The sequence below is a fragment of the Dermacentor andersoni genome, chromosome 2 (assembly GCF_023375885.2).
Source record: "Dermacentor andersoni chromosome 2, qqDerAnde1_hic_scaffold, whole genome shotgun sequence".
NCBI classification, from domain to species: Eukaryota; Metazoa; Arthropoda; class Arachnida; order Ixodida; family Ixodidae; genus Dermacentor; species Dermacentor andersoni.
In genome coordinates this window covers 224,748,845-224,762,796 of record NC_092815.1, presented here as the reverse complement: position 1 = coordinate 224,762,796, position 13,952 = coordinate 224,748,845, and the positions used below count along the sequence as shown (strand labels likewise).

The 13,952-nt window shown below is 48.7% G+C and overlaps 1 long non-coding RNA gene across 3 annotated transcripts; it reads left to right on the top strand.

Moving 5' to 3' along the window:
- Positions 1–10,270: 10,270 nt before the first annotated feature.
- LOC129387118 (uncharacterized) lies at positions 10,271–13,662 on the top strand. Of its 3 annotated transcripts, XR_008614418.2 has the most exons (5): positions 10,282–11,324; positions 11,596–11,687; positions 11,761–11,917; positions 12,409–12,637; positions 13,442–13,662. It is a non-coding gene; the product is annotated as an uncharacterized lncRNA (long non-coding RNA). The 3 variants fall into 3 exon arrangements; XR_011892663.1 differs by having other exon boundaries at positions 10,271–11,324; positions 11,814–12,637; XR_008614417.2 differs by having other exon boundaries at positions 10,274–11,324; positions 11,761–12,637.
- Positions 13,663–13,952: the final 290 nt, after the last annotated feature.

Genomic DNA, 13,952 nt, shown 5'->3' with positions numbered 1-13,952 from the left:
TTGCACCTACAGCAACACAATCTCGAAATCTTCTCAGCCAATCTTTTCTTCTTTTTAGTAGAAATAATTTGGCTGCTACGACGGTGCAATTCATCTGCTACGGCACCGAGTCCCACCACCCATTCTCTAAATTTTTGTTTCTTCTTTCAAGAAATGGTTTGCCAAAGGCTCGAGGATCCCTTTTTACGAGTGCGTCCCAGCAAGACTTTCTCTGTTGCACGCTTCTGCAGCAGCACTTCGCGCTCGCCCAGGTTTTCTCGCATAGTTTCCGCGTGGGCGATTTTCAAATAGCAATGCAAGGTTTTCCCTCATGGTGCTGGCTGCCGATTTGACACTCGGCACGCCGCTTGCCGGTTTTCCAGTTGGGCTGGCAAGCGCTCTGTTAGGCACTCATACATAACAGACAACTGTATCCTCACAGTAAGCGCGTTTCTCTTCGGTGCAACAAAAAATACGTTCCTTCATAAAAATCTAACACGTATGATTTCGGCTCATATGTATATCTACAGCACACCGACCTCTTAATGGAATAGTGCTTTATGTACAGATTCATGATTTATCATTCGCTATGTGCCACTGGCTGCGCGCAATTCAGTCTAATCCTTCAGACTCAGCATGTGCCATCTTCTTCGGGTGATTCGTGACGGACGGCGCGGCGCTGCTCGAGACTGTGAAGTCTCCTTTCTTTTCGAACTCGCGCTGCTGCTTGCGGACGGAATGCTTTTCTCCGGAGCCTGAGAGGACGAAACTTGTTCTGGCCCTTTTTCTTTCTTTTTTCAGCTTCTTCTTGGATCTCTGGTAAAGAAAGTTGTGAGTTCGGCGGCAAGCGAACCGCCTGGTTTCCGCGACCCCGAATGTAAAGACGAACACAGCCCCCTTCACTCCCCCACCAACACGTCGCGCGAGAGCAGGCGGGGACCATTCATGCCCCACGCTCAGCCGTCGAGCTAAGCCTCACTCGGACTCCGCCGGCAACGCCAGCCGTTAACATGGAAGTAACGGTTGAAGGCCACACCATAACCGCACAAGAGCTCCAGTCAGACGATTGGACACCAGTTCTATATAAAGCCTATGCCTCCCAACCGGCCAAGTCGCCGAAACCAGCTCAACGCTCAGACAACGCTACCTCCGAGGCAGCAAACCCGAACGCCAGAAACGCGGCGCCCGACGCAGCAGTCGCAACTAGCAGCAAGACGCCGGCCCGCCTACCACCTGCGACCAAGGAGGCTCGCCTCACAGTGCAACGCAGCAAGCAACTGCCGCCACTCCCACCCAACGCTATTAGAGTGGTCGTTCGCCCGCGAGGTGAAGTGCGACTCCTAGACATCCCAACACCTCGACTCAGTAAGGCAGTGCAGACCCACCTCCAAATCACTCTACCGGACGATTTCTGCCTTCGCATCCACCCGACCAACAATACTTTCACCATGGCAACAACACATTTCCCAACAGCCGAGACTCTGAAGACGCTGACCTCCCTCACCATTAGACCGAACCTACCCGTGCGCAGCTTACGTGGCAGCCCCACCGGGCGCTACCAGAGGAGTCATCACAAACGCCTATGACGACGAGACCCCAATGCAACTCTACCAAGACCTGGTCAGAAGAAATCCAGAGCACACCATATTAGCAGCCCGACGCATGGGAAAGACGCACTCCATCCTAATCACCTTCGACGCAAGCGCAGTCCCGAACTCCATCAAATACATGGGAGCCATCCACCGCTGCACCCAATACCGCGGCAGTCCGGAAGCCTGCACAAATTGCAGACAACCGGGTCACCGTCATGACGTATGCCCAAGCCCCAAGACCAATCTTTGTCCCCGCTGTGGAATACAACATCCGCAACAAGAACCTCCTTGCACCCCTAATTGCATTCTGTGCGAGGGCCCTCACCTTACCGGCACGGGATCCTGCAAGGGACGAAACCTTCACCAGACACGGAAACAGCCGAGCCACCCACAAACGCGGCATCAAGAATTGATCACATCCGGGGACAATTTTCCCCAGTTGTCGCCCAACCAACACAAGCAAGCCTGGACAGCGCCGTTGAAGCAAGCCTGGGACACTCCCCTCTCTTCTCACAAGCACATGCCATCCATGACAGCGACTCCCAATCTACAACACGCCCTTGCAAAATCCCAGGAGGAATCAGCGGCGGCCAAAGCAGAAGCTACAGCAGCCCGGAAAGAAGCCGCCGCCCTTCATCAACATATCGCCAAACTGGAAACCCAGATAAGTGCTCTTGCCTCTGGATCTCCCATTCCACCTGCCCCCGCTCCTGCCGCATCCCAGCCTCCCACCCCCAACTCACCCATCGCCCATACCTTACCCAGTCACTCCAATCCTACTTCCTCTCCTGATTTGCTAGCAATGGAAGCTGACACCGAACCCTCCGCAAATTCAACTCCATGCACAGCACCCACTCCCTCCACCGCTACCTTACGAGACGACATTCCCACCCTGCTTGAGTCATTCGCTGCTCGCTTTGAGGCAAAATTGCAGGCCGCTATTGCTCACATCAACCAGGAATGTGCAACCCTCAAAAACGCGGTAATCCGCATAACACAAGACAATACTGCTTTTAACCAACGATTAGACCTGCTAACCCAATGCTTCTCTGACCGATGTAGCGATCTTGAGTCCCAGCTCAATTCTTACTCAAACGCCCTCCCGAAGCGGGACCCCACCCCAAATAGACGCAAGAAAGCTAAAGCAACGGAGGGAAACGACAACCCTATGCCTGTCATAGCTCACGACCCCCACCCCCCTGTTATTCCTTCCCCTGCTATCGACTCTCATGATGGCAGCTCCAAACCATAATCTTACACTCTGGCAGTGGAACTGCCGGGGCTTTCGCCAGAAGCGTCATGTGGTCCACCAACTGCTGTCCTGCGCAACGGGGCCCGACATCCTTGCCCTGCAGGAACCCTCCAACCCACTTACCCTCCCTGGCTATACTCCTATTCTGCCCACATCCCCCCTACCCTCTCGGGTAGCGTTTCTAGTTAGTCGCTCAATCACCACCATCTCCCATACCCTACCGATTCGAGACATTGATCACCTTCTAATTGAGCTTGTGCCGCAACACGCTCGAGCGAACAGTCTCTTCATCCTAAATGTATATAGCCACCCAAAGTGCCTACAAAGCAACTTCGAACGCCTCTTTACACTTGCGAAGCGCATAGCAAACAAGTGCCCCTTACTCGTCGTAGGAGACTTTAATGCCCCGCATACGGCCTGGGGTTACCCACATGACACACCGAAAGGCCGTCGTGTGTGGTTAGCAGCGCAACAAGCCGGTCTCTCTCTACTCACCGACCCTACCTCTCCTACACGCACGGGAACCAGCGTCTGTAGAGACACTACGCCAGACCTTACGTTCGCACATCGCCTCCCTCACGCCACATGGTGCAACACACAAGAGAATTTGGGTAGTGACCATTGCATCATCGAAATTCTCTTAAACATTCAACTACCCCGCAGACCTCCCAGAGGCTCCACTTTCACGAAGTGGGACTCTTTCCGATCATATAGAGCAGCCCGCACCTCCGCCCCCATCAAGGACATCACCGAATGGACCAAACAACTACAAAGTGATGTCCGACTCGTAACTCGTCCCCTATGGGAGGACTACCCCACCGACACAGTTGACTCCCACCTCCTACATTTATGGGAAGCTAAAGCAAGCCTAGAACGACGCTGGCAAAGGCAGCGTTGGAACCGGACACTTAGACGCCGCCTCGCCCGTCTCAACAAAGAGATAGAGACACACGCAGCGACTCTTTCACGACAAAACTGGGAGTCACTATGCAACAAGCTAGATGGCAATATGAGTTTACCTCAGACTTGGAACCTCTTTAGACACTTAATAGACTCCACACAGTCTAAGACTACACAAAGACACAACCTCACCAAACTCATACATACTTCCGATACACCTCCATTGGAACTCCTCCAAGAACTTCGAAATCTGTACTTCCCCACACACCCTCCTTTAACCCACACCGACTATGCAGGCCCCCCTAACGACTTCCTCGACCAACCCATTACAGAAGCAGAAGTTCAGGCTGAACTCCAGAGACTTAACACGTGCTCAACCCCCGGTCCGGACGGGGTACATAACAAGGCACTCCGGAATCTCGACGCTGAATCCATTGCGGCCCTTACCGAATACTTTAACGGGTGCTGGCAAAAGGGCACCCTCCCATCGCAATGGAAAGAGGCCAAAGTCGTCTTCATACCTAAACCCGGGAAACCTCTGCTCACCTCTAACCTCAGACCCATCTCTCTGACATCTTCGGTGGGCAAACTGATGGAACACGCACTCCAGACCAGGCTCTGCCGTTACCTAGAAAGCAATGATCTGATGCCCACCTGCATGTTTGGATTTCCTCCTGGACTTTCCACACAGGACGTCTTCCTACAGCTAAAGCATCACATTCTAGATTCCCAAACCAACGACACCAAAGCTATTCTAGGTGTGGATCTTACTAAGGCATTTGACAACGTTACACACTCAGCTATCCTACAAAACCTTACAACCTTGGGAGTCGGAGCCAGGATGTACAACTACATCCGAGACTTCCTCAGCCACCGCACAGCCACACTTACTTTCGGTGACCACAGCCTCCCAGGTATCACACTCGGGGCACGAGGTACGCCCCAGGGAGCCGTCCTTTCCCCTATATTATTCAATATAGCACTCCTTCACCTACCCCTACAACTAGCTCAAATCCCCGACATCCATTTTAGCCTCTACGCCGACGACATCACTGTCTGGACAAACCGAGGCAGTAACGCCGAAATAGAACAACACCTACAATTGGCACTAACCACCATCGACACATATGTACGAGAGCGTGGCCTGACCTGCTCCCCATCAAAATCGGAGCTCTTTCTATACTGCCACAAGCAACACGATTCAATTGTTCCTCCCATCACCCTTACGCTAGGTACTCACCCCATCCCACTAGTATAAAAAATCCGAGTGCTAGGGCTAGTTATCCACTCTCATGGCGCGCACGGAGAAGTCATAAAAACTCTCCAAACACACGCTCAACAGACCACCCGACTGATTCGCCGCATAGCGAACCGCCGGGCTGGCTTACGCGAGGAAAACACGCTTCGCCTCACCCAGGCTTACATAATAAGCCGCACCGCATATGCTCTTCCTTACCTACCCCTTCGACAGAAGGAGAGAGATCGAGTAAACGCGCTCCTACGGAGTTGCACGAAAGCAGCTCTACGCCTTCCTCCCAGCACATCCAATGACCGACTCCTCAAACTCGGTGTCCACAACACCTTTGAGGAACTCAGAGAAGCTACCTTTACGGCACAAATATCCCGTCTGTCTAACTCAGAGCCTGGCCGCACTCTGTTATCCCAATTAAGCCTAACCCCAATTACACACCCTACCGAGAGGGTCCCCCTTTCTCCTATCCTCCGCTCTAACCTGAACATACCCCCTGTCCCCAAGAACATGAACCCTGAGCGAGACGGGAACCGCCGAATAGCAAGGGCTCGGGCCCTGCACAAACAGTATGGCGAGGACCATGAGGTGGTCTACGTGGACGCAGCGGAATATACGTCAGGCTCCCGTATGGCCCTGGCGGTAGTCGATAATCGAGCAAAGCTTCTAACCTCCAGTTCAATCATCACCAATTCCACCACAGAGGCAGAAGAGGCAGCCATCGCGCTTGCTCTCATCTCTTCATCTGCCACCAAAGTTATCACTGACTCCAAATCCGCCATTCTCAACTATGCCAATGGCTACATATCCCGCACCGCTGCGCGCTTACTACGTTTCTGGCAGCCCCGGCGCCGCATAACCCTAATCTGGACGCCAGCACATGCTGGCCTCCCCGGCAACGAGGAGGCTCACTCCTTCGCCCGAGGTCTCACATTCCGGGCAGTGGGAGCCGAGCCCCCTCTACGGGCCGGGGAGTGCCTGCTCTCCTTCCGTGATATTCTCTCGTACTACCGGGACAAACGAAGGGAATACACACCCCCAGCCCCATCCCTCACCATAGAGCAGGCCGCACACTGGCGTCGACTACAAACTCGGACTGCGCCATACCCCATACTACTACATGCCAGATACCCAGACCAATTCCCCTCAACATGCAAACTTTGCGGCAAACCAGGAGACTTCCTGCACACCCTCCTCACATGCCCCACCTTCCCTCATCCCCCATCACCTGCCGTGGCGGTGTCTTACTGGGAGACTCTTCTGACCTGCACTTCCGCTCAAGACCAGTGCCGGATCATCTCCAGTGCAATAAGAAGGATTGCGCTTCAAGGACTCTCCTTCGCTTTGTAAGGGTGCCCCCTCATAGTAAGGGAGCACTCAAGTGCCATGTAGGGGGCTTCGCCCCCACCATTCATATCATTGGCAATAAATGTTTCTACCACCACCACCATTCATGCCGTGCAGGCGGCGATCATGTTACAGCGGGGCTGGGGAGAGGAGCGGGCTCCCTGCCGCCGAAACGCGCCGGCGCGCGTTATACTACTCCTTGCCCCGGAAAACACACAGTGGAAAGTGCGTGATATATCCTAAGAATTTGAAAAGGTGGTAGCGCAAGAAGACACGGACGGAGACGAGAGGACAAGGACGGGTGCTGAACTTCCAAAAACATTTATTGTTAATGAATCACGAATATATACATGCTGTCCGAGCCTGGTGTAATCATCTGCGCATTCGTAAATATGCCAACTATTTGTCTGACAGCGTCATGGATGCCATGTTGACACATCCCCATGCTTACACGGCTTTTTTTTCCTCTCCTCCATCGATGATGGAAATAAAGTTCAAGTTCACTTCTAGAAATCGGTTCAGATTCTGCGATTTCCCGTATAACACGAGTTTTACTCTTCTTAATAACGAAAGTGTTTACAAGGTCGGGCGAACAGTCCCTGCAAGTCAGACAATGACTTGCCAGAAAACCTTCGAAATCTTTTCCTTCACGCGGATTTTTTACATTGTTTGCGTGCTTCCTTAACCTATCATTAACACATCTCCCAGTATGGCCAATGTACACTATTCCGCACCTTAAAAGAATTTCATAGACTACCCCTTATGCGCATTCAATAAAAGGCGGCCTGTGCTTTATGCCGCAGTCACGTTACTGGCTTGCTTCCGGGTCGGTCATCCTACAAAGCTTTGACAGCTTATGGGGAGCAGCGAACACTCGTAACGCTGAGCCACCTTTTCCAAATTGTGGGATAGTGTGTGAACGTAAGGTATTACAGCTACATTCTGCCTACGCTGTGCGCGGGCTTGCACGTTTGTGGCTTTGTGCGCATATTTCTCAGCAGGTTCCCTGCAGTATTCTTAGCAAAAAAAAAAAAAAAAGCCCTCCTCCATTGCACCCTGTGAAAGTGGATGTACAACGAAACGATTGCCGACGTTAGACGACGTTACTCAGAAACCAACCACCACTAACACCACAAGTGACGTACGTAACGCGGGCACGCATGTATACGGAAGTGCAGCATACATGGCCCCCGCCAAGCGCAAGAGCCTTATGGAACTTAATGAAAGTTTGAGGGTAAATTGTCAGAAAATGCGTAAAATACAACTTAAGCACAAGCTGCAGACATGATAACTTCGGATTGCAAATCGAGTATGCGGGAAAACATAATTCTGTTACGCGGAAACTGAAAGACAAAGCCCTTTTCTATAGCTGCCATTTGAGGTCTGTCTGAGTGGCCACGGCCGGTAGGTGGCGGTACCTCAGATTAGTACCACAGAGAAAGGCGCAAAAAAAAAGCGAGCTCGCCATGCAATAGGCTGCATAAACATCCAGGGCGCCAGAAGAAAGGAAAAGCGCTTATAAATTGAGGAGCAGTTAAATAGAGAACAAATAGGTGTGTATGCGGTTATAAAAACGCACCTTAGAGACTTAAGAGATGCACCAGTCATTGAGAATTATGTTTGGGAAGGTTGCAACAGAACTAAATCGAAAGGAAAGGGAGGCGGGCCGGAATGTTCAAATGGGAAAAAGCATATTCAAAGTGTCAAGGGCATCTTTGGTTTTCAGGCACAATGAGTGGAAATAAAACTTGGCTGGGCTTAACGTATTTATGAACGAGAAAACATTGCAGAGAGAAGAACCAAGGCTTAGCGGAATGCCTAAGTGCTGATATTAGGCGTTTCGGAAATAATGCCGAAATTACCCTGTTAGGTGACATGAATGCCCACATACAGGATCTAGACGTTTATACCGACAACAGGAAGTTATTGCTGGACCTTTGTGAGCAACGTAACCTCGTTATCGTAATTACGGGCCGTAAATCTGATGGTCAGATCAGATGGGAAGTTGGAAATAGGCAATCGACTATTGGTTACTGTCTGATGGTGGTGGTGGTGGTGACAACTTTATTAACAATCCGGCAAATTCATGGCCTGGGCCTAGGCCGCCCCCGAGGAGGTCCGGAGATCCTGTCTCCTCGCCGCCTCACGGGCTTGCTGGATGGCCCATAGTTGATTTTCGAGGTTTGAGCTGCGCAACGCGGCCGTCCATCGCGCCGCAGCTTCATCTGGGGAAACTGCATTTTCTTTGCATATAATTTCACATTCCCAGAGAACGTGTCTAAGAGATGCGTGAGCCCTGCTGCATAATTTGCAGTTATCATCTGAGTAGATGTCCGGATATATCCTTCTGAGATGGACGGGGTTGGGGAAGGTCTGGAGGCAGCTACAAACTGTCTGATGACGGCAGATATTTATGATAAGTTCAGATCAGTTGAGATAAGTTGAGCCATTGGCGAGTAAGATTGTAGTAACACAAGGACTGGCCATAAACGCACCATTTTGAAAATGGGATATGTAGTTGTGAAGGAGAGCACGGAGCGAAGAATGGCCAGTCCAAATTTGAACGCTCAACAAATAATAAATATAGCCGCGGGAGTCGAGAAAGGACACGGCAAATGGCCAAGCAAAAAGTGGGAATACAGTGAGCTTCTAAATGCAATGACGAGAGAAATTAGGAAGGAGAAGCAACACATTTGTTGGAAAACAAGAAGGAAGTAAAAAAAAGCTGGTGGAACAGCGTGGTACCCGAAGCGATCGATGAACGACAGAAAGCATTACGAGAACATAACCAGGCATAGAAAGTGCAGTTGCCACAGGTTGAAGTAGACAGAAAATTAGAAGTATACCGGGAGAAAAAAATCTATTGTTAGAATACTGGTTCAAGCAAAGTTCAAAGGTGAAAGTGAACGTTGGTTGTCGGAAATACGTGAGAAAAAGAAGGCCGCGCCTAGAATATTTTGAAAACACACAAACTTATTAAGCAGAAAGTCTGGAACACAACAACATGTCCTAGACTAAGATAAAAAAAATGGAAGGGGATGCGACATTAAATTACATCCGAAAAATAACGACCGAATCATTCCAAGGCAATGATGAAGTAGTTTTAAAGAAGAAGAGCGTTAACGAGAACCAGAGAAACTTCTAAAGCGCACAGCCATAGGGTTAGGCGAGGTTCCCGTTAGGCTGATTAGCGAACTAGGATCAAAAAGTAAGGAAGCTCTGTGGGAAGCAGTAGAAAAAGGCTTACAAGATAGGCGAATACCAGACAGCCGGAGACAAAGTAGAATGAATTTAATGTATAAAGATAACGGAGAAAAGAATTGAATTCACCCATATAGACCGTTGACCATTATATCGGCAATATACACGTTAGCAATACAGGTAATTAAATTACAAGTACAAACATGGGCAGAGAATGGTATGGGAGAACTTCAGAACGGGTTCAGAATAGGCGTCTGGATGATAAATTATTTGTTCTTATTCAGTGTATTGAAATATCCAAAGAGAGGAGACTGTCTTATGTGGCTTTTTTAGATATTACCGGAGCGTATGACAACGTAGACCACAAAATTTTGTGGGATATTCTGGAAGGCATAGGCAACGACTTTATATAGCTTTGACAGAGACCTACCTAGAAAATACAGTTTGCGTTGAATGGGGAGGGATGAGGAGCGAGAAGCAAGTTGATATCAACTAGGGACTGCTGTTTGTGATGTACATGGTAAGTATGAAAAGGGCGCTAGAGGGAACCAGCAGAAGCTTGATGTGGGCGAGTTGGTTGAGCATACTTGAAAAAAGAGAGCGCTACGAAGACGAGGACGAAAGAACAACATGTACGACAGACAAGGCGCAATTTTGGGAAGCAATTTTGGGTTTTATCTCTCATACAAGCAGGCGGTTAAAATAGTAGAGCAGTAGCTTCCAGGTTCGTTTTAAGCGGACGACATTGTGTTGCTAGCTAGCAAGCGGAGTGTTATGCAGCGCCTGGAGAATATATGTGCACATGAAGGTGAGAATTTAACATTTGAAATTTAGCGTTAGGAAATCAGCTTTTATGGTAAACAGTACTCAATGAAAACAGTGAACAGACAGTATCAATATAGGGCCAGGAAATACCTCGAGTAAAAGAACACAAATACCTCAGTATACACTAAAAAATAATCCACGCTTAATCTCACGCTAAACTGTGAGTTTTAGCGTGACGCGCATGTAAGTGAGGCGCGGACAAAGACAATTGCACACGGTAATAACAGGTGTACAATAATGAACAAGTACAAAAGGAAACAAAAGATTATACAATATTTATACAATACTCCCAAAAAAGAAAACAGAACCTACATGCTAACGTGCATAGCACCCAAAGTACTGTTCGACGCATTGAAGAGGTCAAAATTATTGTTTACATAAGCTATATACATATTCGTATAGAGCTATCAATCCCTCCAAAATATTACACAGACGCACGCACGCACGCACGTGCACAGCACACACGCCAAAAGGAAACGGCGACGCGCTCACAGGAAGCGCCTGACAAAAAAAGAAAAAAAAGGAAAAGTGTGGGGAACCGAGGTCGTATGCGCTGTCGCATCTCCCTCTCCCAGAAGGAATGAAGACGTTCTTGGAACGCAGGGACGGGCGATTCTCTCTGTCAGCATCAGCTCCCACCAGCGAGGACGGGGCGAGAAAGCGAAGCGGGACTTTCCTTGCTGTCTATTTTTTCTTCGTCACGCTCAACGCCGGCTGCCCGCAGGGGCGCAGGCGAGTTCCCACCAAATGGCGCGGGGGCGCAAGCAGTTGCGTGAGTTGCCGCCAAATGCTAGCTCTGGATGCCAGCTCGTTCCGCGTCTCTTGGTAGACTAGTTGGTGCATTTCTGTTATCATGGACTGCGCATATAAACGCAAACTACACAAAAGTGACATGGACAAAAACAGCGCAAGCCCTTTCCATGCAGTGGAGCCGCCGTATACATATATATATATCTCGCCGTTCAAAATATGCGTACTCGTAAGTGGCATTTTAATTTCACGTTGTGTAATGCATGACTGTCTTTTTCATGTGAACAAAACTCGCTTTGTATTGCGTAAATGGTTTTGCAACGTATGATAAGCTCCTTGTTTCTCGGGCTTATTTTTTCTGACAGGAAGAAAAAAAAGAGGCTTTATATGAGAACGGATCAAACGTTCGAGAGTTGGGACAGGGAAATGTGAGACGTACGTTAATGTATATATTTCTAATATTATTCTTTCGTCTTGTATTTTCCTTAATTTTTCTCTAGGAAACACTGGAACGACACTGCTTAAGTTGAAGCACAGTGTGCGAATGACCTGCTACGCTCGGAACTGTTACCACCATTCGGGAAGAAATCAGGTAAGACGCTTGTCTGGTTGTCATTGCGGACAAGTCATAATTAATTAGAAGTTAATTTCGTTCCTTCCCACAGATGAAAAAACAAAACTGTAAATGCCTGTACGATATACGTCTGGTGCATTGCAGGTAAGAATGGATTGTGTGTGGCACATCTCCGCATGTGAACTAGAGTAGATCTAGGAACATCAGACAAGAAGCCGCGTATGTGAAACCCTGCGGATAGCCCATATGTAAGTTGTTCCTCAATTTTTCTGTTGTTGCATTTTCGTAGTTTACGTGTAATACTTTGTCACCGCGGTCTCGACGTTATGTATACCTATACATTTGTCTCGTGGCAGTCTGCGTGCTATTTTGTTTGTGCAACTGTGTTGTATTCATTTATCACGCTGCCTGGATGTTCTTTTTTTTTTTTAATGATATTCTGAGCCAAGCCAGTAAATCTATCCTTCCTGTCCTCATGTTTCCTTGGGCGGCTCTAAAGTGTATCTTAGAGGAATATTTAGCTTCAGATTCCCGCATGGAACAGATGGTGAGTGACATGCTGTGTTTTCTATGTATTCATGTTTATATTTGGCTGATTTTCATTTTGTCATTGATACGATACCGCAGCCATATGTCGTTCTGTCATAGAACGTTGTTTCTAGATATATTTGTTTTATGTGGTTAAAACATTTAAAACGAGAGCGATCATATTTCTTATCCTGACCATTATTTTTTACAGACCACGATAACCACGTATTTGGATGTCTGGTTTAGCTCTACATGCGCTGATTCGTGCAGGTGAACTTTTTTTCCAGATACGCAGGAACGGACACCGGTCATGCCGTGCGCACTCTTCTGCAGGGCATACTTACAAATGAAGCTGCACTGCAGTTCAGCTGGAAAGGGTCGCAGGGGAGGAAGCACGCCTTCGTGAAGCTCCCGGCCCCCCATCACGAATCTCATTCTAAGTAAGAAATATGGCATAACAATCAGCTTTCTTCTGCACGTTGCGAACATCGGTACCAACTGCATGCTTCGTTTTTTTTTTTTTCTTCATTCAAACAAGCTGCTGCCTGTTGCATCTTGCTGCGTCCAGTATTAGCACTTTCTTTAATAAAATAATGCCGTAATAAGTGAGTTCTACTTGCGGCGTCCATATTTTGTCACTGCTTTTGAGAAGTTTGTTTTGCTTCACCATATAATATATGCTGTATATGCTGTTTCTGCTTTAACCCATGTATGCAAACTGTTTTCTGCAAAACATAGACCTATCATCGTTGCCGTCATGTCAGCAAGTATATGTATCATGCCATAAACTTCCCCTCTTGCCTCTCCAGACATTTACCTATTCACCTCCTTGTGCCGCTTGGCGCTCCGGGCTCCGGCGCGTTCGTTGTCTCAGCGTTTCAACTTGGCTGTTTCGTGCAGTGCTCACGGGAAGCAACAAGATGGATCGTGGTGTAAATAGCCGCACTACCTATAGACACAGTAGCCACTGTGTATGCGTGTTTTGTTATGGTTCCGTGTTGAGTTCCCCCTATTGCTAACGACATATAAATTATCAACTATCCGGTACTTACACGATTTGTGTCGTCCAGCCACTCTTCCTAACAGCTTCGATACTGATTTGCACGTCCCTAATATTACTTCGTTATCGTTTCTTTATCTGGCTTATGATCTTTTTTATTGTTTCACTTCTTCAAATGGAATGCGACTAACCAACTGAACTATAAAGCGGGGGCAGCTTTCTTATATGTGCCGCTTTATTGCAGCATCTGTGAGGAGCACCTTCCCAGACGCGATCACTGGCTTCAGTGGCTGGAGTCACGAAATGCTGGTTAGTCGGAGCAGCTGACAGGGATGGAGGCCGGAACGAGAGAAGGCGTCGTGACCCCGCTTCAAGCCCACCATGAACTAGCGTTTGAAACTTTTGTGAACGTGTGGGTGTACATATCCAAGACAAATACAAGAAATAAAGACCTGTATAAGAACATTTTGCCTGGCATTTATGTGGCATGAAAAGTACAAAAAAGCGTTCGCTTTCGTCTGGTACTTCTATGCCGGCCACCACACAAGCGTGATGCATGATGCGCATGCTGTTGTAAGTGCATGATGCAAATGCTACGATTATTCGGGGCGTCAAAAGCAACGTCGGCTTTCAGCACCGGGCCGGTGCAATGCCGACCATTATTGTCGTCAGGGCCATGGCTGGCCCGCGTGTGGCATGCGCTCGGCTGCGTTGGCCAAATAGAATGGCCCTACGGCTGGCCGACTGACTACGTA